This window comes from Simochromis diagramma, unplaced genomic scaffold (assembly GCF_900408965.1).
Source record: "Simochromis diagramma unplaced genomic scaffold, fSimDia1.1 OVJJ01000603.1, whole genome shotgun sequence".
In the NCBI taxonomy this organism is placed as follows: domain Eukaryota; kingdom Metazoa; phylum Chordata; class Actinopteri; order Cichliformes; family Cichlidae; genus Simochromis; species Simochromis diagramma.
The window spans coordinates 1,232,595-1,260,094 of NW_024387414.1; the positions used below are offsets into that span (position 1 = coordinate 1,232,595).

Sequence of the window (27,500 nt, forward strand, 5' to 3'; positions counted from 1 at the left end):
AGTCTCGGGTTATCCTAACGATCGTGTCAGCTGGCGGATTGGTAGACTGTGCCAACCACCACACCACTGTGCCGCCCTGCACATGCAACGTACATTAAAGTATTTTTGCTAACAACTACAAATGGAGCTGCTACCAGAACGATCTGAGACGGAGTCTTGACGGGTTTGTTCACTTCATTGTTTTAAAGGAAAGAATAAAACTGTCCCATCTACACAAACTGTACTGATGCAGAGCTGGGTGGGTTGGGTGCCAACAGTGAGCACGTCAACAGCAAAAGAAATTTATCATTTTCTCACAGATTTAAAATAATTCAGCTTCAGTTTCGGCTCCTTGAGTCTGTTAAACAGGCTCAGATGTTCTCCGAGCCTGAGCCTGCGACAGTCAATATTTTATTGGAAACTGCAGTTGTTCCTGATTTTCATCGTAATTTGATGAAATCTGCAGGCGGTGGAAAGTTCCCGGTGCGCGGCCTCCGGCCTCTTCCCGCACAGAGACGCGTGCGCTCCATCCGGCCTTCCCATCTGAAGCTCGCAGCTCAGCATCCTCCTCTTCAGCCCACTGAAACCAATCAGAGTCTCTGTGGACATCGGAGAGCTGTAATGCTAATATAAGCCCCACCCTTTATTGTGTTTAATCAACTCGACATGAAAATGATAAGGAAGTCTGTCAGTAATATAAACAAGTCTTTATTTCACCGGGATAATCCACCCAGGATTAATTCCACATCCCAGGAAACTCGTGGCTCATTAACATCAAATATTGATTTTTCTACTTCTTAACAGCAAAAACACAAAAGAAAAATTAAATGTTTACAAATGTCTTCACTTTGTGCAAGTTTAATGCTGAGATCGGCGACTGGCTGTGCTTCCTGCAGACGGAAACAAGTCACTTCCACAAAAACCTCACTTTAGATGAACGACATTTAAACAGGAAAATAAGCAGATGAAGATCAGAGGCCAAATATATGTATGAGTAAAGGAACCGTATAGAAATAAATGTCCAACCTTTGCTTCTTTGAGTGTTTTTAAATGTTTTTTTCTTTTCTATGAAATGTATTTATGAGACAATAAGACTGTAACTTATATGAAACACCGTCTATGATTTTTATGTTTGTTTGTGCTGCGCAGAACATAAAATCTTTCCTGAATATGAAATTTACTGGAGGTCCAACAGGATGAACAGGAAGTCAGACGCCTGAGCTCAGACTACAAAACAACATCTGGGCCCAAAAACTGAAAACCAAAAATGAAATTTTGAATGTGAAGAATATTAAAAACTGATTTTAACCTCGTTTTATACATTTTTAACCTTTGTTTATATTCACTGCATAACTAGAAGTTCATTTCTATTGAATATTTACATCTTAATATTGCTGGAGGACTTCCTGTAATCAGAAGAACTAACTGCGTCCAAACGTGCTTCGCCTGCACCGTCAGCATCAACACATCTGAGCTGTGATCGTTTTTAAAAACACACAGACGCACAAAGAGCCTGTCGAAGCACGCCGGAGATTACGAGCGCCTGACATCGATTCCCTGATGTAGCCTTATTGATTGCACGGTGGCCCTTCCTGCGTGCATGTGTGTGTGCATGTGTGTGTGCATGTGTGCGTGCATGTGTGTGTGCGGTATCCTGCAGAAGCCTGCAGCTCTCACATCAACACACCCGGCGTGCTCAGGGAGGGAAGCGTTAAAGATCTGAGTATCGTTGTCGAGCAGAGTGTGATGCACTGATGCAGACGCAGCAGCATCTGTCACGACTCGTGTTCAGACTTCTTAGAGTATGTCGGAGGATCTTCACACACAGAACAACATCAGAGGCTGTCGCTGCACATCAGTACTGAGATTTCTGCTCACTCTGAGAGGACAGCTTCCACTGGCAGACGCTTTCGTGGTCTTTGTGTCAGTCCTTCATCTGCTCCATCGCTGACTCTGAGATTTCTCCTGCTTTGTGTGACTTCTCTCCGGACCTTCCTGTTATCCTTTCAGTTTCCCACTTCCTGTTTTGTTTTGAAGGTTTAAATCCTGGGGTAGCCACAGACATGCTGCTCTGATAACTGTGCTCACGCTGTAAATCACAGCTACATGAACTAATGACACACCAGTCAAAACGTTAACTACAGCTGGTGTACACCTCAGTTCCCGCCTCTTACACTTTGCGCTGGCGTAGCACGTCAGTAAATCTGGCCCGTAGCGTACTACGTTAAAGCGCGACATATTCGTCCTGACCTGCGCCCTCTTATCCCCTCCCTCTGTGTCCTTCCCTCTCTCACTGATGTTCACCCGTGTCTTATCATCCTCAGGGCGTCTCTCCTGTTTCTTGTCCTGGAGTCTCTCTCGGAGCTTTTGAAATTGATCACTTATGGATTGTTTACGCTGCGGCCTGGCCTCAGCCGCCCTCTCTCTTGTTTACAGCGAGTAATAACGCGCCGTCTCTTCAACTGTCTGTTTTTCTGCACTCGATCTCACAGCAAACACGACACAAAGAAGCTTCAATATTTTGTTCCTTTCAAAAAATCTGGCAGCAACTAAATCGCCAACAGGCTGACATTCATGTGTGTGTGTGTGTGTGTGTGTGTGTGTGTGTGTGTGTGTGTGTGTGTGTGTGTGTGTGTGTGTGCTGACCTTTATACTCTCCTGAGTATTTTTCTTCTCGGGCTGGCACTAGTGTACATCAAAGATCACATTTGGCCAGCATGTCGGGCTGCACACACACACACACACACACACACACACACACACACACACACACACACACACACACACACCTAATAAAATTACTCACAGTGAGCCGGGGGGACACTCGCACAGCCACCTGTCTCTCCAGCCTCTCGCCTGCAGAGAAGTGACTCATGAAATCAGTCGGGCAATCAGCCTCCTTTGCTGCACGCCTGTCTCCTCGCCTCCTCTTCTTTCACACACACACACACACACACACACACATGCACACACACATGCACGCACACACACACGCACACCTTCCACCTCCTTGGTTTTCCTTTCTATTCTGATCTTTTCTTTTCTTCTGAACACAATCTGCATATCTACAGGACGTCAGGTGATTAATCTAAGAGCCTGCATGAGTTCTGACACGCACGAGGCCTCGATATCATCTGGACTGTTCTCGCTGCGTTTATCGATCCTTGTCTGGATAACGGCAAAGCCCACCCTGTGGAGTGGAAATGAGATGAAAGATAGAAGAAGAAAGATGAAGGAGCTGCTGTTTGTGCAGACAGCTGAGAAACGGTGACAGCGCCACGGAGCTGTGAAGATATTTGTCTCTACTGGTCCGACCTGACCCCGAGTTAAATCTGCAGCCGTGGCAGAAATCAAGTTTGTCTGAGTGCACGTGGATGCAGGCCTGCTGGAAAGGGAGTCTGTGTTCTTAATGAGTGTTATGAGTCCGTAACACCGTAACATTACGCAACACTCCATAGCATCACATTACATTCATTACGCAGCTGTGTCTGTCCAAACCAGCGCACAGCTCTTCATGAGAACGTGAGAGCACTGACGGGTTCGGTCCCCTGAGCCTGGTTCTGCTGGAGCTGTCGTCCTGTTAAAAGGGAGTTTTTCCTTCCCACTGTTGCCAAAGTGCTTGCTCGTCGGGGCTTTCTTTGTATTATTGTAGCGTCTTTATCTTACAATACAAAGCGCCTTGAGGCGACTGTTGCTGTGATGTGGCGCTGTGTAAATAAAACTGAGTGGAATTATAAAGCATGGACATTTCTATGCTTCTGTGTTTGTACAGTTAGAACTGTAAGTGGCCTCTAATGTGACAGAAGGACACGACACAGTTCATTTCCCGAGCTCACAATTGCCTCGTCTGCAGTATTTTAGCGAGGAACGAACAGACTGACGGCTCCGGCGTCGGAGCAGAGGGAAGAAACGACGCTGCATTTCAGTGTGTGCAGGATCTCTCACTGAGCCGAGGACCTGAGAGCGAAGCTGAGCCTTACTGAGCAGCTCTGGTTAGGAGGAAGATGCTCTCCGGTCTCCCTCAGGCTGCATCACCGGCAGCCTCAGTGAACGCCTTCTAACATTTACAGTCTGTTTATCTGACAATGAAATCTGCTTCCTGTTTCACTTCATCCCACTGTGAGCGAAATGACAAGCGCTTTAATTCCTATTTGCTCTTATGTTTTATGCAAAGAGTTGTTCATTTATTCATCCGTCCTGCTGCCATGACGAGCACTGAAACGCACACAGACAACAGTAAGACATGAGAGCAGAGCTTGTGAGCCTCCCCCTGATTCTTGGATTTAAAATTAGTAGTCCCAGCAATAAAGCTAATTTTGCCTGTGGCATTTATGTCTGTGTATGATTTACTGTCAGTTTTAACGTATGAGGAACCGAGTTTTTCTAACAGGTTCCAAACTGCAGCCCAGCGTTAGGATAAATCCTGATATACTCACAAAACGCAACATATCAAAATACCGACATACAACTCAGTGCTCTTCATAGTCACTGATTTTAGCCTTGATGCCCCAAATCCTGACTTTGCCTATTTTAATTACATGTAATTTTGTAAAACAGGAATTTGAATGGATCTGATCAAATGAGGTTTACTTGATTTTCATACATTCGGTTTACAGCGGTCAGTCTCCCTGAAGATTAAACATTATAGTAAATAATCCTTTGATCATAATCGTTGCCTCGTGTTTATTCAGGGTGAAAAATAATTTTTCGAGTGTGGCCACGTACCATTTAGATCTGTAATCAACAGTAAAATGCTTCAAAAACATGAATCTGAGGCTGAAATGAGAACTTTACGGCTTTTATATCTTTGTTTAAACCGTTAGGCTGTTATAATAATAATAATAATAATAATGGATTGGATTTATATAGCGCTTTTCAAGGCACCCAAAGCGCTTTACAATGCCACTATTCATTCACACACTGGTGGAGGCAGCTACAGTTGTAGCCACAGCTGCCCTGGGGCAGACTGACAGAAGCGAGGCTGCCATATCGCGCCATCGGCCCCTCTGGCCAACACCAGTAGGCAAGTAGGGTAAAGTGTCTTGCCCAAGGACACAACGACCAGGACAGAGAGCCCAGGGATCGAACCGGCGACCTTCCGGTTACAGATGCGATTCCCAACCCCCTGAGCCACGGTCGCCCCGTTAGGTTATCAAAGCAAAATACCCCAAAATCTCAATACTGACCAATGCATAGAGAAATATTTCTGTCTGCAGGACTCTGTCTCAAGCTAAAATAGGATTTTTTTTAGAAATTTAAATTAATATTATTCTGAAATACTGTTTAACGAAGGACAAACAGGCAAAGACTTCATAAAGCTAGAAACAGCCGTGATTGGTTGGCCATAACTGGAGGAAGAAGGACTGTTAAGCTATCAGCTAATGCTAGTCAGACTGATTACCAGTCTGCCTCCAAAGACTGTACACGAACATCACTCAGGCACAGGTGGATGCTAATTGGTGCTCAATAACCTTCAGTGAAATCATTGAAGTTCACTGTGCACCAAACCTGGAGCTCCGCCTTCTTGGACGGTCTGTTAGTACAGTAACAGGTCCAGTTCAGGTGAAGCTAGCAGACAGCTAGCAGCTACAGCCACCTGTGTCACCATCCGCCTGTCAGTCACAGAGGCCACGCCCCTAATAATGCAAACTTTAAGCCTTAATACAATTTAAACATGTGAGTTATAGAAACATCCTCCCCTGTACAGCTGGTATGAAGGAGGGAATGATCCACAGAGACCAAACAGTGCATCAGGCTGCAAACATCAACATGGTTATTTCTGCTGGAAAGTTTTAACATGGGAGTCTATGGGGACCGACTCACTGCTGCCTCTGCTGGACGTTAAAGGAAGTCCAGGTTTCAGTGTTTCAGCATGAGTGTTTTTGTATGTCTGATATTAAAAAAGTAAAATAAGGAGGGCTGGTACACGAGCTCACTGAAGACGTAACAAGACGAGATGATGAGAGCGAAAAAGAGCATGACATGGAAAAAAAGACGAACTCGGAGTGGGGAGGTCGGATATTAAAGAGAGAAATTCAGATACTCCTCTTTCCTCTCTCTGCCTCACCCTCACCCCTCTCCCCAGGACGCCCCAAGGCTAACACTTGGGAAAGCGTCAGTCTGTCTGCTTATAACTATCTGTCACAGATAACGATGGGATAAACACACACACGGAGAGGGGCCACAGACAGAGAGACGCTCCGTCTCCAGTCTCATATCAGATGGTGACGCGCGCACATGACCAACACTCCGCCACGAGCGCTTTGAGCCATCTTTCACGAGGGGACGCGTCACACTTCTTCACTTCAGAGAAAACGCGACAAACAGCTCGCAGCTCTCCCGGCAGAAGCTGAAATGTCTGAATTCATTGTTGGCCCGAGAAAAAACACACAGGCAGCACTGAGGAAGAAATAATAACTGCATTCGCCTGAAGAGATGTGATTTGGTCAGCAGGACTGATGACACGTTAGGACGTTAAACCTCCCCAGGCCGGTATAATATCAGTGTGCAGCACAGAGCGCAGTGACGGTGACAGCAAAGTGCCAATTATGTTCGTTCGGTCGCTCGTTGTGACGTCGCCGGCTCTGCAACAAGCAGAGACGTGTCGATGCAGAGCAGCTGCTGCAGGGATCTCATCCAGGCCTTTTCTGTTAGTGTCCCCTTCACCGTAGAAACACTTTGCTGCAGGCTGGAAGAGTCATGCTAACCTCTGACACGCACCTGGCCACCAGCAGCACAGACAGGAGTAACCTGTGATGCACAAACATTTGTGGATCGGCTCAGATCTGGGCTGCGCACATTTTGCTATCTAGGTTAGTCTGAGACATCCTCGCCTTTTTTAAATGTCAGGGTTTTTCTTAATTGCTTCTTCCTGCCTGCCTTTTTAAGCGCACCTGTGCACGTGTTCACGTCCCAGGTAACCTGCTTATCTGGGTCACGGTCGATTCCTTCGACGTGACTCTTAGGCAGCACGATGGTCTCACCAAAGTCGGGATGGGCACGCCCTCCCCCCGGGATCAGGGGTTTGGAGCACCGAGGTTTAATCTGTAGCGTCCCTGATATTTGATGTGCAAACTGTTTTTGTAGGTGACAAAGTGTCTCGAGTTCATTTCACTCCACGTTCATGTTTCTCCCGCTGCTCCCTGTGCCGAGAACAGCCCCGACCAGCGGCTCGATTTCGTGCCGCTGAACCTGAGATAAACGAAATGTTTCATTCATGAGGTGACTTTTCCACGACAGCGTCGCCGCTGGATGTAAACAAGCTGACATTTTCTCACCTGTGAATCATTCCCGCTCTCACTTTTGAAGACAAATGTCATCAGGAGCTGCTGGAAGCAGACGATGTGCAGAGCTCTGCGTCTGACAGCGACGATTTGGTTTCATGTTTTTAACTGAATTATCAATCCTCCACTCTGCTTCCACTCAACTGCTGCCAGCCTGTGTTCATACAGTCACGCATAATAGAGCTTCAGCCTGTCCGGCACTTTTATTGGCAGATATCTGCAGTGAGCCCTGAAATGAAAACTAATTCTGAAATGCTGAAAACAAGTGGCCAAAATGTCCCGAACAACACATGATAAATAATTTACGCCAGTGATGATAAATAAAGTTTGAGTGCACACAAGCTGGAGGAAAGATTCTTAAATCTGCTGAACATTTCTAATTACTAACATAACGCCGCACACAGCAGGTCAACCTGTTACATCAACACTCTGAAAGGACCTGATATAATGTTGGTATTAAGCATTGTGTCTGTGTGGAGAAACTTTGGTCCTCCAAGTATAATTTGAACCATTTCAGTGAAGAACTTCCTGCAGGTGAGTCAGCTGATCTACGCTGTTCAGAGTAACCTCACAGAGCTGCTAACTACAGAGGGGATTTCCGGCTCTTCAGGTTGTTTTGTTGCTTTAATTAATTTATTATTAACAACAATATGAAGCTTATAACAGAAACTCTGTCGCTCGCTCTCCGTCTTTCACTCACACAGACACACACACACCATCAACTTTGCTACATTGCTAATGAAAAACATGATCAGGCAGCTGATTTCATATGAACTATTTTCACGGTTGTTGTGGTCGTGATAATTTTGTGAGGCCACATCAAAAAGGCCCGGATGAGCCAAAGTTCTACAAGTTGTGCCTCCATCGCTTGTGTCCAGATCACACGCCGCCGTGCTGCTCCGTCTTTTCACTGACACTTGTGTTTGCGCGTGAGAAGCTGTGGAGACAGCCTCACTACCAAGCGATTGATGATCGGGAGCTGGTCGTGAGGTGTTAATCGCTTCTCGTTACCCCACGTATACTACACGATGCACGACGCACGATGAAGGCCAAAATCGGGCCGATCGCCAAAACGGTCGCACGACTCAAAAATCGGCTCAAAATGGGCCAAAAATCGCAGAGCTTAAGCCCAGCACAACAGCTCCAGACCCGGAGTAACCTGTTTCGCCTGGTTCCATCCCTGAAGTCCTGGAAGTTAAGCAGTCATTTTACAGCATCCTGCAGTGCACACAGAGAGCATTACACATCCAAAGCCAGTTTCACACTAACTCAGCGGTGTCGGACTCCAGGCCTCGAGGGCCGGTGTCCTGCAGGTTTTAGATCTCACCCTGGGTCAACACACCTGAATCCAATGATTAGCTAATTAGCAGGCCTCTGGAGAACTTCAAGACATGTTGAGGTCATTTAGCCATTTAAATCAGCTGTGTAGGATCAAGGACACATCTAAAACCTGCAGGACACCGGCCCTCGAGGCCTGGAGTTCGACATAACTGCACTGCACAGCACAGAAAACCTGGTTAGTGTTAGTTTGGCTTCCCAGGCTAAACGACCAGTCTCTATAAATGACACACGCAGGCTGGCTGGTCGCTACAAACAAACGGAGAGTCGAGCCCTGAGACGACGGCTCCGCCGGAGCACCTGCACAGCTGGAGCTGAGGGCAGACTCAGCTTCACTTGCTGCAGCCCGGCCCACGGCAGCGGCACCGTCCGGGCATCGGCTCCATTTGTGCCGTTTCTCTGGCAGCAGCGGCCTCGGTCATCGGGCTGTGATCCGCCTCCATCACGTTCATTCGCTGTAAAAATTAAACAGCAAATTGATTTTGTGTCTTGTTCACTGCTGTGATGGCGTAACCTTCACGCTGGACACTTTCAATGACTAACAGGTCGAAGTGCATCTTTATTGTCCTCATGCTTACGGACATGGAAAACACTCATATACACGCCGACAGCTAGTTTAAAGCCTGAGCTTTAGCATTTCAGCTGATGCTGGTTGTTGAGCAGGAAGGACGATGGAGTGCCGAGCTGTCAGCCAACTTTATTTATCAGTGTGCATGCACAGACTGCATGGGAGCAGCAAGCAGACACACACACCTGCTAATTAGTCCCCAGTAACATCCAATTAAAATCCTAGAATTGAGACCTGAGACCTGGGCAACGTAGCAGCCACACAAACTCAGTGAACACAGCAAGAAACTGTTGTTTTCCCAGACTGTCAGTGGAGGAGAAGCTCACCAAATCAAGTCTGCAAAGATGAGCCGCAGACTTTGCACTTGTTCTGAAACATGAGATACATGATGCACTGAGTCAAGACTCAGGAGGGAGGAGTTATTCCCAAAGCTTCCTAACAAGACTTTTTGTTTTTTATTAAAGCAAATAAAATGCGTCCTGAAACCCTGCAGGACTCCTTTAGTTAGTTAGCGTCCTTCTGCACAGATAAACTTCAGTTTACACGATTGTTTTGGAACCTTTGGATTAAACACACATAAGGTGAATAAGGCAGCACAATGCTGTTTCCTGTTGGTGGCTTATTTCAGTTTTCTTAGGACAAAACCCTGATTTAGATTTTCTAACCATTAAAGTTCTTTCATTTATTTAGATTCTAAATGTTCTTCAATCAGCTGAAGACCGAGTTTATCAGAAATGGATGAATGATCCAGGATCACTTCAACATCTGGAATCACTGCAGCATCACACCTGCTCTTTAAAACATTCAAGTTTCATGTAAAACTACAACAGCTTATTACCGCATGTGACTGCACATTGAGCACTAACTTGACCTTGAAGGACAATTTATAAGTTACACCAAGTTTAAGGAGTCGCACGAGTCATTAAAACATGTTGAGGTTGCTGAAATTCTGTCCCAGTTCAAATCATTTCTAAGTAAAATATCTCTAATGGATTTAAGATCATGCTTAGAGGCCAAAGCAGGTCTGAAACAGCTGACCCTATTTGTTACTTTGATGGCTAAAACCTCAAATATCGTTCCTTAGTATTAAGCAGAGCTAACAAGGTTTGGTATCTATGACAACCCCACCTTGATCACCCATCGGCCCTACCAGAGGTCTAAAACCATCCTCCCCCGTACAGATGTTGTGAAGGGAGACATGATCCACAGAGACCAATCAGTTTGTGTATCAGGCTGTAAACATGTTTACTCTGCTGGAAAGTTTTAACATGGGAGTCTATGGAGACCGACTCACTGCTGGAGCCTCTAGTGGGCATTTGAGGAACTGCAGGTGTCCCCACATCAGTGGTGGCTGCATTTTCAGCCTCAGAGGTGCTTGACTGAAATAATTCTCTTTATCACATTCGACTATTTTTCATAAATAGAAAAGGGCTTCAAAAACAGCATGAATGATGAAACAATAAAAACAACTGAAGATCAAAACACAATCAGAGGAGCTGCAAAACATCCATGCACACACACACACACGGACACACACACACGGACACGGACACGCACACACACACACAGGTCACAGTGGGTCGCACTGACTCCTTGGCAACTGCTGCTGTCTGATGAGGGCTTTCAAAGTTCAAGGCTACTGAGGGACGTGCCTTTATTCGGACTGCATGGAGGAAGGAAGGAAAGAAGGAATCTAGGAAGTAAAAAAGGATGGAGGAAGAGGGTGTTGGCCAGCGAACACCATCTGCCTGCGCTGTGATGGACCACTGAGCTGTCCACAGATATTAGACACCTGCTGTCAAACACAAACAGGTGGAGAGGAGGATCGAAGGAGAGGTTTGTTTTACACAACATACAGACCAAAGTCACCGCGCACACACACACACACACACACACACACACACACACACACACACACGCACACACACACGGCTGATTAACCTGTCCGTGTTCTGATCATCATCGCCGTTCTGGACCAAAGACAATCAGAGGCTGTAATCGGTGGTTAAGCTGCCGTCTCTCCGTCACTTTTTACGAGTTTCCACTACAACAAAAACACGTGAATCATCAGTGACGTCCACATCGATTCTGACACGAGGCCAGCAGTCACACTCTCCCGCTTTCTTTATTTCCCTTCACCTCATTGGCTGCTTTATTGGCACCAGATGAGGGCTTCATAAATTAGCAGAGTGGCGAGGAGACTAAATCAATGGTTATAAACCATCAGGCGCTGAAGGGACGGCTGGAGTTGAAGTACTTTTCCTTTAACGTTGACCTCCACGTTCTCCAGGCGTCTGCTGGATAATGAAGCTTTCTATCAAGAGCATCATGAAAGGAATCAAACGTCTAACCTGCTTCAGCTCTCTCAGAAAACGAATGGATGGCTTCTCTGCAGCTCGGTACCGTCAACGTGGAATTTCCCATTTCAAATGCAAAATGGAGCTCCATGCAGGTAGGAGCTCAAATGATTTTATAGTCTATTAATTACATCGTTTTGCTGTCATAACTGGGATAATGATAACACTGTGGGAGTGGGGCTCACCATATCACGTCTCAGCTGAGCAGGAGTGGTCCAACTCTGAAAGTACTGAAAGACATGAACACCAACCTACGTGCTGCAGCTGATGCTCACCTGTGACTCCCTGATATGCTGATGAATCCAAACAATAAAGCTTTTTTAAGGGTTATAATGGCGACAAATGCACTGAAATGATTCTGCATGTCTGCAGAGTTTAACACAAGACAAATCTGTTAGAGCAAGAAACTGAAAGGAACATTTTATCTTCAGTGGTTCTTAAAGAACTGAAGACAGTGGAAATTCACCTACATTATCCCACTGATCTCTAAACATGAAGCCCAAACCGAGCGCTCGGCACACTTCGTTTTGTTTCGTGTTTGACGGATTTTAGCTGCTGTCGTCACGGTGATATAGTGGCCAAACTAGACCTGCGAGACGGCCACGAATCTGAAGATCAGAAGTTCTGTCATCACTCTGAATGCACAGATAAGGAGCCACAGACAGGAAGAGATACTGCAAAGTGTTTCTGCTACATCAACTTTGAAGTGCGTCAGTGTCACCGCAGGAAGCTCTACAGCACAGGCAAACGACATCTGCAACAACACTTTGCTTTTATTTTCTTCTGTGAAAAGTAACCGTTGAAACACGATGTGAGATTTAAAGAAACAACAACAAAACGACAGAGTCGTCATTTTGCCACCGTGATGTTCAGGCTGCTCCGAGCTGGCTGTTTGATGCTCTCGCTGTGACGCCTCGCGTGGCCCAAACCGAGGCTCTGTGAGGGACGCATAAATTCAAGCATTTCAATAAACCGCACATGTCTGGCCTGTTTCACAGTCTGAAACCTACAAATACGCGAGCGCAGCCGGTCACTTTCTGTCATCATACGCAGGAACTTCAGTTTCACCTCAGTCTTTGTGCCAAACCAATGTGCACAGGTGCCGTTACAGAGACGAGACAGTTATGAATCTTCTGATCTGACTGCAGAATTTAAAAAAACAAACATGCATATTTTCCCAAATGTCTGAACATTGCTTTCCATTCTTTCCTTATCTGCAGTCACGCTCCAGGAGAGACTCAGACACTCGGGCAGCAGCTGCTTTATCGGCTCATCAGCACCACGTGTGCAGAAAAATAACGACTCGATTATGCTGCGACCGCAGTTTGTGCGAGTCCACGCCGCATTAATGTAATAATCAACGACTGCTTCGCTCCAAAACACAACCACCAGAAGCAGATCGCTGCCAGGATAACCGCCCAGAGACTCCAACGCGAGCACGCAGCCCACACCCGGCGCTCTCATCCCCGCTGTCAGAGTGTGACAGGCCGTGACTCAGCAGCACCGACGGTAATCGCACACTTCAGCCACAGAAACACGACAGAGCCAACAAAAAGGAGCACGGGCGAACAGCTGCAGCATCGTTGCCCTCTTTCATTCATCTTTGCAGTTCTATGGAGACACAGCGTGTAACCACCACAACATCAGACATCATAGACTGACTTACACTTATGTAGTGCTTTCCTACTCAAAGCGCTTTAGACTACGAGTCTCATTCACTCAGTCGTCTAAGCAGCTCATCTAACATTCACATACTGTGATGCATTGTGGGCAGCTCAGTTATCCAGTGATACTTGGACACGTTCTGATTGGTAGAGAACCTACTACATGCAGCAAAGCACTGAGACCTGCTGAAGCTCCTGGTGCTCACAGTCTGTGCTGATGATGATGGCTCGGAGCTCCGCGGTCGTTGACCGTTACACACCAAGTCATGGTCATGACTGAGCTGCTGCGGTCCTGAAACAGCTTCGTTGTACAGTGAGCTCTTCAGAACAACTCACTCCTCCACAGACGTTCGTAAAGTCAGAATTAAGAGGTGTGGCCTGATGCTTTTCTCTCAGTAAAACCAGAGCTCCGCCTTCTTTAACGGTCTGTTCCTGCAGTGACCTCACAGCAGCCATATTATTGGTCACATGATGTCGTTAAAAATGCTCCAAAAGGCTCCAACAGCACAAACACGATGCTGAGGTCCAGCTCAGGTGAAGCTAGCAGCTACAGCTGCCTGTGTCACATCCACCCGCATGTCAACAAGAGCAGCTGACGACCCTCCAGCAACCTTTGGTCACTAGGGAAAGGTGCGTCTCCCACGACAGGTAATCAGAGATCACATCAGGACATTTTCAAATGAAAAGTCTCAGACGTGAAGCATCATTTCATAAACACCCTCTCATTGGTTCACATTGATTCATTTCAGGTGCAGATGAAATATACATCACACTGCTGCTCTGTTCACTCGCTATCAAAGAAAGAGAGAATGATTTATTATCAGCTGAGTTCTGTCACATGCAGGCTGATACAACACCAGCCAATCAGAAATCAGTTTGACACCGAAGACAGCCAGCCAGCAACCTTCCATCCATCACTGGGAGGAGGGAGTGTCTGCTACACACACACACACACACACACACACACACACACACACACACACACACACACACACACACACACACACACACACACACACACACACACACAATGACCTGCTTTAAAGTGATGCTCTCTGAGGAATGAAATGAGTAAACTCACAACACACGAGGACTTTTTTGTCCTCTGAGGCCGTCTCAAAGGACGAGGGTGATTCTGCTCTCTCCTTCCTGTCAGCTGTTCTATGAGAAGACCCAAACCAGCAGCTCATGCCTGCTTCTTTCACTCAAGCATCCTTTTGGATTTTACAATCAAATACATTTAAATGTTAGCACACATCAAAGTCTGACTGATGCAGAAAAACACCAGTCAGGATGTAAAACTGATGAAACAGACAAAACCACCTCCATCCATCCATCCATCCATCCATCCATCCATCCATCCATCCATCCGGGTCCCACTCGCGGGGGCACCAGCCCAAGCAGAGAACCCAGTCCTCCCTCTCACCTGCCACCTCCTCCTGCTTATCTGATGGAGGACTGAAACATTCCCAGACCAGCTGAGAGACTCCATTGAATCCTGGGTCTGCCCCAGGGCCTCCTCCCAGGAGGGCATGCCCGGAATAGCTCACCCAGGAGGCATCCTAGTCAGATGCCCAAACTACCCCAGCTGGAGAGGCTGCTATGAACCCTCCTAAATGACTGAACTCCCCACCATGTGTCTAAGGAGAGGCCAGCCATCCACAGGAGAGGATGTAGCTCCGCTTCGGCTTCTGTTCACCACGATGGACCGGTGCAGCGTCTGCATCATTGCAGCCATGGCCCGAATCTGTCAATTTCCCCACTTGTGAACAAGACCCTGAGGTACTGGGCACTCCACCCATTACTGGCTGAAGGTCATAGATTCAGACATGGAGGCACTGCTTCTCATGCTGAAGGACACCACCTGACCAACAGAACCACATCATCTGCAAAGATGAGATCCTTCTACCTTGACTACGCCTAGAAATTCTGGAAATCCTGTCCATAAAATTTCTGAACAGAATCTGTGACAAAGGGCAGCTTTAGTTTCTGTCCTGGAGAAACTAAAGCGAAAGCTTCCTGTCATATGTGTTCAGCTGTGTTAATCAACCTGAGGACATCTTCTGCTGGAACCAAACAACCTTCTGTAATGGGAAGCAAATGAGAGGAAGCAGGAACAGCTGGTGCGTTGACGAGCTAGTACATGAAAGGTGTGATGAACAAAAAGTGCCTTCATGTGACAGAACAATCAGGAGACGAGCTGACGACGCGCCAGGTGACCTTTTTCTGCAGATATGAATTCAGCTGAACTTTGAAACTTTGCCTCGCCGCTCGGCTCGCCTTGGACACGACATGTTTAAAAGTTCTGACGGCGAGGACAGAAATACACAAGCGACACCGCACGCCTTCTAATGTACGCTCAGCCTTAATGAGCCAAAGGGAGAAGAGAAGCCCGAGATGTGAGCGCATCAGTCCTGTTTCATCTTCAAAGAAGAATAAACTCCACTGCTGAATTTATACAAACGCCTGCGTTTAGTGACAGCTGACAGGATGGTTTCAGTTGACTTGGAGTTCATGCAGATGAAGCCAAACTTGTTTCTTTATTTACGTGGATGTCGGTAAAGGCAGGAGAGGAAAGTCTGCAGACACTCAGGCAGCGATGAGCTGTTTCCACTGATCCGAGATCAGCTGCAGTCTGATGTTTACGGCTCTTTCCAAACCTTTGTGACTTTTTAAAAATGCATCTCACAAAGATGGAAATGTGTGTCGGAGCTGCTGGGCTCCTTTAACCACTAAGGACGGCTCTGCGGCGCACCTGTGATACAGCCACCTGTTTAAATGTTATCAGCCCATTACGTGGCTGTTATCAGGTGTTATCACGCCACAGAAATGATTAGCAGGCAGCTTCCTCCTCCGACTAGCAGGCTCAGCGGGCTGATGTCACCTCATTTACTGGAGATGGAGACGTGCAGGAGCTGCGGTGGACTGGCCGCCGGGACCAAGGCGCAGCACTCCCTACCTGCTCCTGCACGTTAGACAGAGAGGTGGAGGAGAGCGCATTAAGAAGAAGAGGCTGAATGCTGGTTACGGAGCACCGAGGACATTTGTGCTGTTGTTGCTTGTGTCCAGTTGATCTGAATGACTGTTTTTTGTGTTGGTATCCTGTGGTGGGAGACTCAAAGTTCAAAGCTCAGGTCCAGATTTTTATTCTCGTCCCTTTTTTGTGACGTGGACTCCTCGTACGGAGGAAATCTGGGGTTAAGTGTCCTTAATGCTCTGAGCTCGGTCCTCCCCTGGAGCTACAAACACTCCCATTACTTTATCAGCTGTTTTTAAACTTGTGTAAAAGTTTGACACAGCGCTCGGGTCGACTGAGGCACAAACCGCATGATGTGAAGATGTTTGTCTGGTTGAATAAATCATCTTTATGGCGTTAACCACATTCAGAAAGCTTGTTTTGGGATTATAAGCCGGAGCTCAGCTGTAGCTGTTGTGTTATCAGACTGGGTGACGCTCACCTTTTGGCCCAGTGGTAGGTGCGTTTTTACGCGCATTAATCATGATTGTTACTGATAAAAAGCCATTTAATGCTCTAATCAAGGCAGCTAATGCAGCTGCATGCAGGTGAAAGATGAGGAATAAAAACACTTTTGTCTCACTTTCTGTGATGATTTCTGTAAGCGACACACTGTTGTGTCACAGTCTGGCAGAGGCAGACTGTGTGTATTATGAAAAGGACCCAAAACGCAGGCACCATGAAACAAAACTTAACTGTTAACAGAAAGCGAGCCGCTTATTAAGGCTGGTGAAAACATTACAAAACAAAAGGCAGAGGAGAAGCTAAAGAATAACCTAAACTGGGAGAGCTAAGATAACATAGAAACCCAAAACACGAACCCTAACATGGACACAAAAATACCTCGAGCCCAGAACCTGGAAACAGGACACAAAGGACAACAGACGAGCTGACAATGACACACTGAAAACAGAGGACTTAAATACACAGGAGGTGATTGGGGGAAGTGGGAACACATGGAGGAACAGCTGACTGACATGAGCCTAATGACAGGAAGTGAAAGTAAATCCAATGAACAAAGAACACACGACTCCTTCAAAATAAAACAGGAAACGTGAGACAGAGATGATAATACAAACTTGATAACATAAGACACGCAGCATGAAACACAAAGGGTGAGGGAAACTTAAATACAGGGGAAGAAAACACAAGGAGTCTAATAACCAAACGAACTTCGCTAATCTAATGAACTTAAACATAAACAACATCCAAACAAACTGAAACTTAAAACGCTGGGTCAACAGACCAGGAACACGACATTTTGTAAGCATACAGATGGAGTATAGTTGCACTGCACAGATGAAGAAGAAGCTGCTTCGTGCACAAAAACTAGCTGCACGGCAGAGGCAAGGGAGGAAGAGGAGGAGAGAGAGGAGTGAAGCTCTCATCTCACAACTGGAGGGCGAGAGACACTGACAGACAGAGAGAGCGAGGGAGAGAGACACTCTGTCAGTTTGGCCTTGAGCACTAATTACAGACCCTCTCTCTCTCTCTCCGTCAAGGCCAGTCAACCAGAAGCTGAGTGCACCCACAATCCTTTGCAGTAAAAACACAGAGAGCTCTGTCGGCTCCACTTGTACTGATAGTGAGCCCTTCTACAAATGCACCGCTGCTTTCACTTAATTAAGTCGCTCGTCTCGTTTATTTGAGGAGGAAACAGAAAGAAAACAAGCAGGCGGTGAGAGGACGAGGATGTGAGGTTCGAGGTTTGGTGAACACCTCCCCACACGGAAATCTCTGAAGGATTATTCTAGATTATTACAACTTTGGTCTCATTGTGACCCAGAACTTCCTGTGAGCGTCTCGGGATCCTGCAGGAGGCGGAGAACCTTGCCTGGAAAAGCACATCTGGACTCGCTGCTTAGCCTGCTGCCCCCATCTTCAGGTTTACAGAGGAGGATGGATGGATGGTGCTCACAGTGTCCACGCCACCACCCGCCTGCACGGTGGCGTGAGGACAATACCCAATCAGCCTTTCAGGGCTGAGAGGTAAAAAAAAGAAGAAAGGAGGATACCAAATAATATATAATCAAATAATCAAAGGACTAAACCAAGAGACCGAAACTCATCAGCATGATCAAAACTCTGTTTGAAATGAACCTCGTGTGAACTCGAAACCCCATCACGGCAACAATCAAACCTTGAACAGGCTGAACTCTGTGTTTCACCTTGGTGCCGTCTGGAGATCAGTTCACGATCAGCTCCAGACTCCAGAGGTTTCTCGTCAGTATGTGGAACCCTGTGTGAGTCATCTAACATCAGGGTTTCAGGTGAGATCCCTTTAAAAGCAAACGTGATGCCACAGCGACGTTTGACTCCACAGCACGGAGCACAAATCAGTCTGAGAAAACTTTCCAGGGTGGACAGAGCAGAGAGGCAGAGAGGGTGGACGGTGTAACCACGCTGCTGTGACAGCTGACATATGCACCCACAGGGTGCTACACGATGACATACTACCCCCCGTCCCACAGCTATCAGTCACAGCATTGTTATTCCCTCACCTCCTCCATCTCTCCTAAGCGTTTACCCTCCACCTCCTATCATCCATCTGCTGCTCCATGTCTAACAAAACCTGTGCTGCTGCTCATCAGCTGAAACTCCACTGCACCATAAATGTCTTTCACATGCAAAATGAGGGAAGAAACACCAAATATCATAAGTCTTTGTTTAAACACGACATCTGTGGCTGTGAAAAGCTTGCGGTCAGACAGACTCAACGTCCACGAGCAAAACAAAGAGATGCTGAGGGCCAAAATAAGACAATTATTCCAAAACGAGCTAAATTTGGATTTTTCCCTCAAATATGTTGATTTAATAATTGCTGGAAGCCAAAATGGAAACTGAAGTAAATGTTCGAACAGCTGATGTTATAAACCTGCAGGGAGCTCGGTGTTCAGGATGTTCGTGTCTGCAGGTTTTCATGACTTTTTTTGCATATTTCTCACAAGTAAGAACATTGTTTGGTTTCAGTTTGGACTCATCAACAGAAGGATGACCCCCCCATGCTGAACAGGGGGGAGTTCTGGTTGAAGAACAGCTCCAAAATATAAGTTGTCAGATGTGTAACCTCCCGGTCTGCTCGAAAACAATTGTTTATGTGATCTTTTATTAATTACAATAAAATAAAACAACTCTGGGAGAAGCTAAACCACAGGAAAAACATCCTGATGCTGTGACTTCTTGGTCTGAAGAGTTAGAGCGAGAAGTCCACCTGGCTTTGGAAGAGACGGCTGGCCTTCGCCACCGTGTTCATTTGAAATGGACAGCGAGCATCTTCTGCACGAACTTCCTTCTAGTCAACATTAGTTATTCCAGTGTTACTCAGAATGTTTGCTGGACACACGTGTTTGTGCTAAAGTCAAGATTTCTGATGGAAGACAGTGGAGCGATAACAGCTTCAGACTAAAGCCACAGCATGCCTATGTGCACGTGCACGCCTATGTGCACATGCACGCCTATGTGCACGTGCACAAATGTGCATGCGTACTAACACAAGTCTGGCAGACGTCATAAAGCAGAGGGCCGTCTGAAGCCTAATAATCAGTCTGCCGGCACCTGAAAAAGGCTGTAATAAGCTGAAATGATAGCGTGCAGGACAAACACACACCTGTAATGTATCATCAGACAGGTGACACACGGGGCTGTGCAGCGAGGCAAACAGCTTCCACCAGCAGAGTGTTTTTAAGGATGTGGCTGTCAGGTTTCATTTATGCTGTTACACTGCTGCAAACATCAAAAGCAACAACATCTCCGTTCACCTCACAAACTTTATTATTTCACGTCACTGCCTTTGGCTCCCCTGGCTCCACTCCCATCACTTTAAAATTCACACACCATGCAGGTCATTAACAGCACCAACCTCACCAACAAGTCTGAATGTCTTGGATGATCACCACTTCCTCCTTAGTGGGATAGCCGAGAAGGCAAAAGTGAGCAACATTACCTCCAAAGCAGGGGGGCAGGTATTTACCTGCTTAATACAGGTGTTAATACAGGCGGGGCGTCACAACGTCCATCTTAAAAGGCAGTTTGATTTAAAAATGGTCAACGCTACAACGTTACCAGCTTCCTGCCATGTCGGTGCCACATCTGAGGTCACCACCCACCTGCCTCTAAAACCCCTAATCATACAATACCCCCCCCCCCCCCCACACACACACACACACACACACACCACATAGCGGTTATGAGGGGGAAATGATCTCTTTAAACCGAACAGTGTGCTGGTATGTCGTCGTTTTCAGCCCTGGTGCTTCACACTTGGCTGGCAGTGATTTTTCCTTCACTCTAGTATTTGTTTTACAGAGCAGCACAGGAAGCAGGATATTTGTGGTGAAAACACTTTTAATTCACAGTAACAATAACAAAGAGCTCCAGCTGCCCTAATTATTCAACTCGTGTATCGGCTGATTTGTAACCCGCAGCAGGGATATTGGATAATTAGCAAGAGCTGAAAACACAACAGGAAGTTTGTAGTGGAACTACAGAAGTACACCGCTCTATACAGTTACTGTAGCATCACCAATTAAAGCCTGTTAGAGAGACAGTGGGAATACTCCACACTCTCTCTCTCCTCAGTGTAAAGGCTCGTTCAGTCTGAGCCAGAGGAGCTGCTGTCAGAGCAAATTAGAGCAGGAAAAACACCGGAGAGAAGTCCTCCTCCTTATCTTCCTCCAGCTTCTCCTCACTCCCTCCCTCCAGCTCCCCAGTGTATCCCCTTACTCATTCACCCAGAGACTGAGAAACACACACGTATGCACACACACAAGCACACGAAAGCACACACACATATATAAATATATATGTTCACACACACACACACACACACAGTCGTGTTTTCATATCTTAGTGGGGACATGTAATTGACATAATGCTTTCCCGTTTACCCTGACCCTAACCATAGCCCAACTGTAGCCCTGACACTAAAACCACATTTTTAGCCTCAAAAATCTCTTCAAACTCGTGGGGACCAGGATTTTGTCCCCATAAGAGCTGTTGGTCCCCACAAGTATGGGAAACTTTCAATTATTGGTCCCCACAAAGATGCAAACACGGTGCACACACACACACACACACCCACAGGCATGATTGACACAGACCCAAATTGAGATTTGAATATGCATGAGCATATGCAGCCCTGCATGCGCACACGCGTGCACACACACACACACACACACACAGAAACGTATAAAAGCATGCGTTCGGGATTGATTGCCGGCTGCTGTGTGAGTCGTAGATCTGTCAAACTAACGAGACGCCTTCACCTTTGCTGCGTGTTTGCACCATTAGAGCTGTAAATTACACACAGCACACCTGATCCATCAGCACAGGAGGTCTGCTCTCTGACAATTACTCATGTTGTAGGGACATAAATCTATGGATTTGACCCAGCTTCGTGTAGGAGATGAAGAGCTGACAACAGGTCTCAATAACACAGCTCATGAAATTATGAAGGCCGATTAATTGGAGGCACAAAGACCTGCTGAAATTCACCTGTGTGCAATATTAACCTCAGTGTCAGTTTAACTTATCTCTGATTGTATCAGGTCAGGTTTGGACTTCCTGTGCCATCTACCAGACACATTTACATCAATGCTAAAATGTGAAATTATTTTCAGATGATGGCTGATAGAAGTCTGCTCAAATGGGAAATGGACTGATTCCTACACCAACCAGACATAACATTAAGACCACCTGTGTCGGTCCCCCTGACCCTTCGAGGCGTGGCCTCCGCTCGACCCCTGAAGGCGTGCTGTGGTATCTGCACCAACGTGTCAGCAGCAGGTCCTGTCAGTCCTGTAAGCTGTGAGGTGGGCCTCCGTGGATCAGACTGTGTGTCCAGCACATCCCACAGATGCTCCACTGGACCGAGATCTGGGGAATCTGGAGGCCAAGGCAACACGTCAAAGTGGTTGCTGTGCTCCTCAAACTGCTCCTGAACCGTTTCTGTGCATTAGTGCATCATCCTGCTGAAAGAGACCACAGCCATCGGGGAGCACCGTTTCCATGAAAGGGTGCACACGGTCTGCAACAGTGCTGTTGTCGGTGGGACGTGTCAGAGTCACATGTAGATGGTTTCCCAGCAGAAGATCCCCCAAACTGTCACACTGCCTCTGCCAGCTCGCCTTCTTCCCATAATGCCATCCTATGATATTTTGCCCACTGCCGTGATGTTCCAGCAGTAACAGCGTGAAAGACTCTCATTGGAAACCCTCCCTTCCCTCCCCATCAGTCCCCTGTATTATCAGACTCACTACCAGCATCACTTTATGGCTGCTGAGATAACAGAGAGCCGCGGTTCATTAGCAGCTCTGAAGCAGAGGCTCCATTATCAGGCGGGGAGCGGTCCCAGGAGAAAACATCACCCTGTGATACTTTTCAGCAGGATCAGGATTAGGCTGCACGACCATGGAGTCACACCATCCACCAAACGAGGCGGCTCGGCTGTGGACCAAATCCACAGTTAGGGATTTTATTCAGAGACAAACACACAAACTCTTTCTGCATCACACGCATTTCTCACTGAGGGAGGAGGACCTACGGGGCATCACTTCCTCCAGGAGGATGAGGTCCACACCTCCACCTGACCACCACACATCAAGGAGATCAGCGTTAGGTGTTTGAGTGTAACTGACGGCACCTCTGCAGGACTGGCTCAAAGAAGGAAGCCAGCAGAGGGTTTTTTTGACAGGATGCAACATGATTATTTTCTTTATTAATATTTCAGAAAGTTATGAAATTACGGTAAGATATAATTTATGTGTCTCAAATGTAGACAAGACATTAAAAACAACCTAGAAAATAAGATACCAGCTTCATAAAGTAGTGGAACAAAATATAATGTGATTCAACAAAAGAGCCCCACGCGGGAAAAATGTCCCAAAAGAAAAGAGATTTCTTTCTTTTAAAGGTGTCCAATGAGTAAAACTGTAGATCAAATCTCATGAATGTTTTTCAGATGAGCGCTTTTCTCCTCTACCTGAGCCCCCACGGCGCACACGCGCACTTCTGTCTCAGTGATGGACGCGCAGACAGCAGCTTGGGTTAGTATCTTGCCAAGGATACTTTGTCATACACACTGGAGCTGCCAGGAATTGAACCACCAACCTTCGGACCTGCTCGACCTCCTGAACCACTGGATATAAGAAAAACCCCCAAAACTGGAAGATAAGAGAAAAAATGCCCACGAAGTCAAATAAATATCACGACTATAGTGAGAGCGCAGATGTCAGGTGTCCACGCCGCACAGGTGACACAAACCCACTGACATGGCTGAACGTGCTCTCCGAACACTTTTCTGTAAATGGTTCGTCGGTTTATTGAAATCGTGTTTTTACGAGGAAACACAGAAACAGACAAAAACACGGAGCGTGAAATGAACGCGACGCTGTGACCTAACAAAGGAGACCGGGCTGGCGGAACCGGACGGGACATCGCCGTCACCGCAAACTCTGCCACACATGCGCGCGCGCACATCTGCAGTCTCCGTTACCTGGCTGACAGCTGCGGCTGTCCGGGCGGGGTCCCTCCCGGTGCTCGGACGGCTCCCGGTGCTCTCTCAGCCTCCTCCCTGCAGCCGGTAAATCCAGCGGATCCGCGCGCGGGCGGTTCGGTTTGTGTGCGGATCAGCGTCCGTGCGCGCGCCTGTGTGCGCCGTTCCTCCCGGCCGAGCTGAGCCGAGCTGAGCTGAGCCGTGCAGGAGGAGAGAGGAGCCCGACAGGGCACACACACATACACGCTCTCTCTCTCGCACACACTAAACACGCCCAGCCAGCCACGCTCCAGCAGGACCCGCCTCCTACCGTAACACCCCCAAAAAGGCTCAGGCAAAAAAGCGACGCTGATTTCCAGCATCAGACACAACAGAACAGCTCAGAGGAAAGTCTTGATTTTATGTTTCATCCACACAAAATATTTGATCTGCTGTGAAGATGTAGAAATGTATTAAGACCCGCTGACCTTCATTAATTACACCACGCCTCTCTCACACCAACTCCATACATTAGATAAACTGATAAAATCTATGACTGCACAAAGCTGGACTTAAAGACAGCACAGAGGCACTAATCATGGCAGCACAAGAGCCATAGAGGCTGGGGTCTATCACACCAGGTAAGACCCCAGGAGCAGGCTGTGTAAAGATGCCCCTGAGACAATCCAGCACATAACAGCAGGGTGCAAGATGTTAGCAGGCAGGGCATACATGGAACGCCATAACCAAGTGGCCGGCATAGTGTACAGGAACATCTGTGAGAATAAAGATGTGTTTCTATCCGGTTGTTCAGTGATGACGCGACGAATCCTACTTCCGGGCCTAAAGTAGTCTGTGTTTAATATGGCTTTTGTGTTGTTAACATGTTTAATGTTTTGTATTTTCTTCTATTTGATCTCAAAAAGCTCCTAAAACAGTCAGTGATCACCGTTGACCTCCCTCGGCTTTTATTACCGCTAATCATTTATTTAAGCTCAGTTTTTAAAACCTTAGGATGTAACTACAGCCCAGCCCATGCAGCAGTATATGAATGACTAACCTCGTATTGTGGATGGATTATCTCAGTTGTTCTCCTGGCTGAAGTTTGGTCCTTTTACAGCATCCTGCCATGCGATTACATTTGTTCCTGACCACCGAGAACACTCACGGTAACTTTTATCGAGTGGAAAAAAAGTTAGCTTGTTTATATTATGCTAACATAGCTGTGTCGCTAGCGGTCACGTAGCACATCATTATATACCAGCTAGCCCAACTTCAGTAACCCTACAAACGTCACTGCTGTTTAGTTTTCTGTCTTCATTAATGTTGGAAGTGATAACAGAGCTGTACGTTTTAATTTGTTTCCAAAGCCCCGCAGTCAGGACATGCTATATTGTATTTAGATAGAAGCTAGCGAGCTAACTTCCTGCTAACTTCTAACTCCGTTAAATGTCATAAATTCCGTTTTCATGGATGCCTGGATGTTAAACTCAATTGTTACACCTGGTAGAGCAGAACGCTGATCATTTTATTAAAGATGAAAGACTTTAGACAGTTTTTCAACTCTCAGTAATGCCATAGTGATCGTTTGATATATGGACCTGCAGCGGAGTTTAGGCCCAGACACGACTAGTGACGTCAGACTTAACGACCGGATATACAAATCCAGATGTAATCCTTTATTTTCTGATGTAGTTCTCTCCGGATACTCCGGCTTCCTCCCACAGTCCAAAGACATGCAGTTATGTGGTTAATGTGGAAATTCCAAAATGCCCGTAGGTGTGAGTGCGAATGGTTGTCTGTCTGTGTTAGCCCTGCGACAGACTGGTGACCTCTCCAGGGTGTACCCTGCCTCTCACCCTAAGACAGCTGGGATAGGCAGATGTGACATCTTTGCACATTGCACTTTATGTAGTCCCATGTTGATTGGTCTTGGAGGAACGTTGTCTCATTTTACCGTGTACTGTACCACTGCACATGGTTGGAATGACAATAAAGCCACTTGACCTTGATCATGAGCGCAGGGCACGGGTGAGGTGGAAACGATGTGCACGGGTGGGGTGCTGCGGTGACTTACCTGCGTCTGTGGCATCAGCTGGATGCGCTGCCAGGCTGTAGCACAGCAAAAATGAATCTGATTCATTCATTTTTCATTTCATTTCATTTTCATTTATTTGTTCATTTTCAGGCACAACAAATACCTATATTGAACATAAAATGCACAAAACAAAAAACAAAAATTGCCTGAAAAAGGAGTGGGACAAAGAAAACTTATTAAATCCCACCCCTATACTCACTCATCAACAAAAAAAACAATAAACTTCCCGCAGCTACGCCCATCATTGCATACAGACCCATCAACAGCCCCGGGCACATACAAGCATCTAAACGGCAGCTCGCAAACAACAATTAGAGCCTTCATAACTGAATACAGAATATATAAATTATAAATTGCATTACCACAGGTAACAGGCAGTAATAACTACAAGTAACAAACACACATACATACATATATATCTACACACACATGTACATATATGTACATACATACGCACACTTTTTTTTTTTTTGGAATCCATACCATGGTAAGAGAACAGACATTACAGAGCACACTAAAAACCATCATTGAGTATACTGTGACCAGACCAACTGTTTGTAGAGAAATTTAAATCTATGAATATTTTTGCATTGTTTCAGCGATGTTTGCTATTAAACTTCCCATCAGTCTTAACTCGTCATCTATTCAAGTTTCCACTTGTTCTGACACATTTTAATATACACCTGACAGTTACAGTGAACCGACCTATTAACAGCAGTTATGGAGGTCAGGCACTAACACCAGCCTTTGGGAAGCGGCACAGTTTCACTGATGGACGGTTGGAGCGTGTCAACAGTGCAACTCGGGAGCCGAGCCTCACTATCAGAATGATAGATGAACCAGGTGCTCTCCTGCTCACTCTGTGCACTGAGAAATGCTGATTGGGGGGTTTCAGGTGTCGCATCAGTGCGTTACCTTGGATATGTTGGATTTGAGCAGCGGTGCCATCAGTCACACTGACAGCCAGTCAATTAGCCAGCCAATCAGTTGAGAGCCTGAGTGAAAAATGCAGGCTGGTGATTCGATGCTCGGTGGGGTTGAAAGTGTGCACACCTGCCGTGCGCTCAACAGCTCAGACCTGTCACCATCAAGGTTTCATCTTCTGCAAAACACCAGAGAGGGAAGCTTTAGCGGCCGGCGGGAGGTGGACAAAATAACATGAACTTTTAATGAAGAAGAATTTGATTGCTCGGACAGCTCGACGGTTTTGCTGACTGATGCTCCTGCGGTTCAGCCTCCAGTGCCTCAGCCTCTGTGGGATTGCGGTAGTTGTCTCTTTGAAAACTCATACATCACTTTCTTGTTCCAGACAGGCCTCCTTACAGCTGAGAAATGCTGCTAACCGGCCTGCTCAGTCCTCGTGTATCTGGGTTAGCTTAGTTTCGTCCCCTCCTGAGAGCCTTTCAACATCTTGACTCATTATGTTTTTATTAATGACACCATGAATGCAGTTTTTTTACTTATGACTGCAAAAAATTTAAATCATGTCTCATAATTTTCTTGTTGCTCAGTTTTAAAAACCAACAAACAGAGAAGAAGTGCAAAAGTTAATTGGACAAACAGAAACATTACATCACATCATTTCAAAACAGATTGTAATGATTCCAAAATCTCATAAACACAAAATGTATTCACATAAATCACAGAAAACATATCAAATGTTTAAACTGAGTAAATGTACCATTTTAGTAAGAGCTCTTTTTGAATTTGACAGCAACGTGTTTCT

General features: G+C 46.4%; 1 protein-coding gene across 1 annotated transcript in view; it reads right to left on the reverse strand.

The window, feature by feature from the left end:
- Positions 1-24,002, reverse strand: part of dok4 (docking protein 4) — a 58,433-nt gene extending 34,431 nt beyond the window's left edge. Inside the window, exon 1 of the mRNA XM_040012069.1 lies at positions 23,698-24,002. The gene's annotated coding sequence lies outside the window, so the exon portion shown is untranslated. The remainder of the gene's footprint in view (positions 1-23,697) is intronic.
- Positions 24,003-27,500: the final 3,498 nt, after the last annotated feature.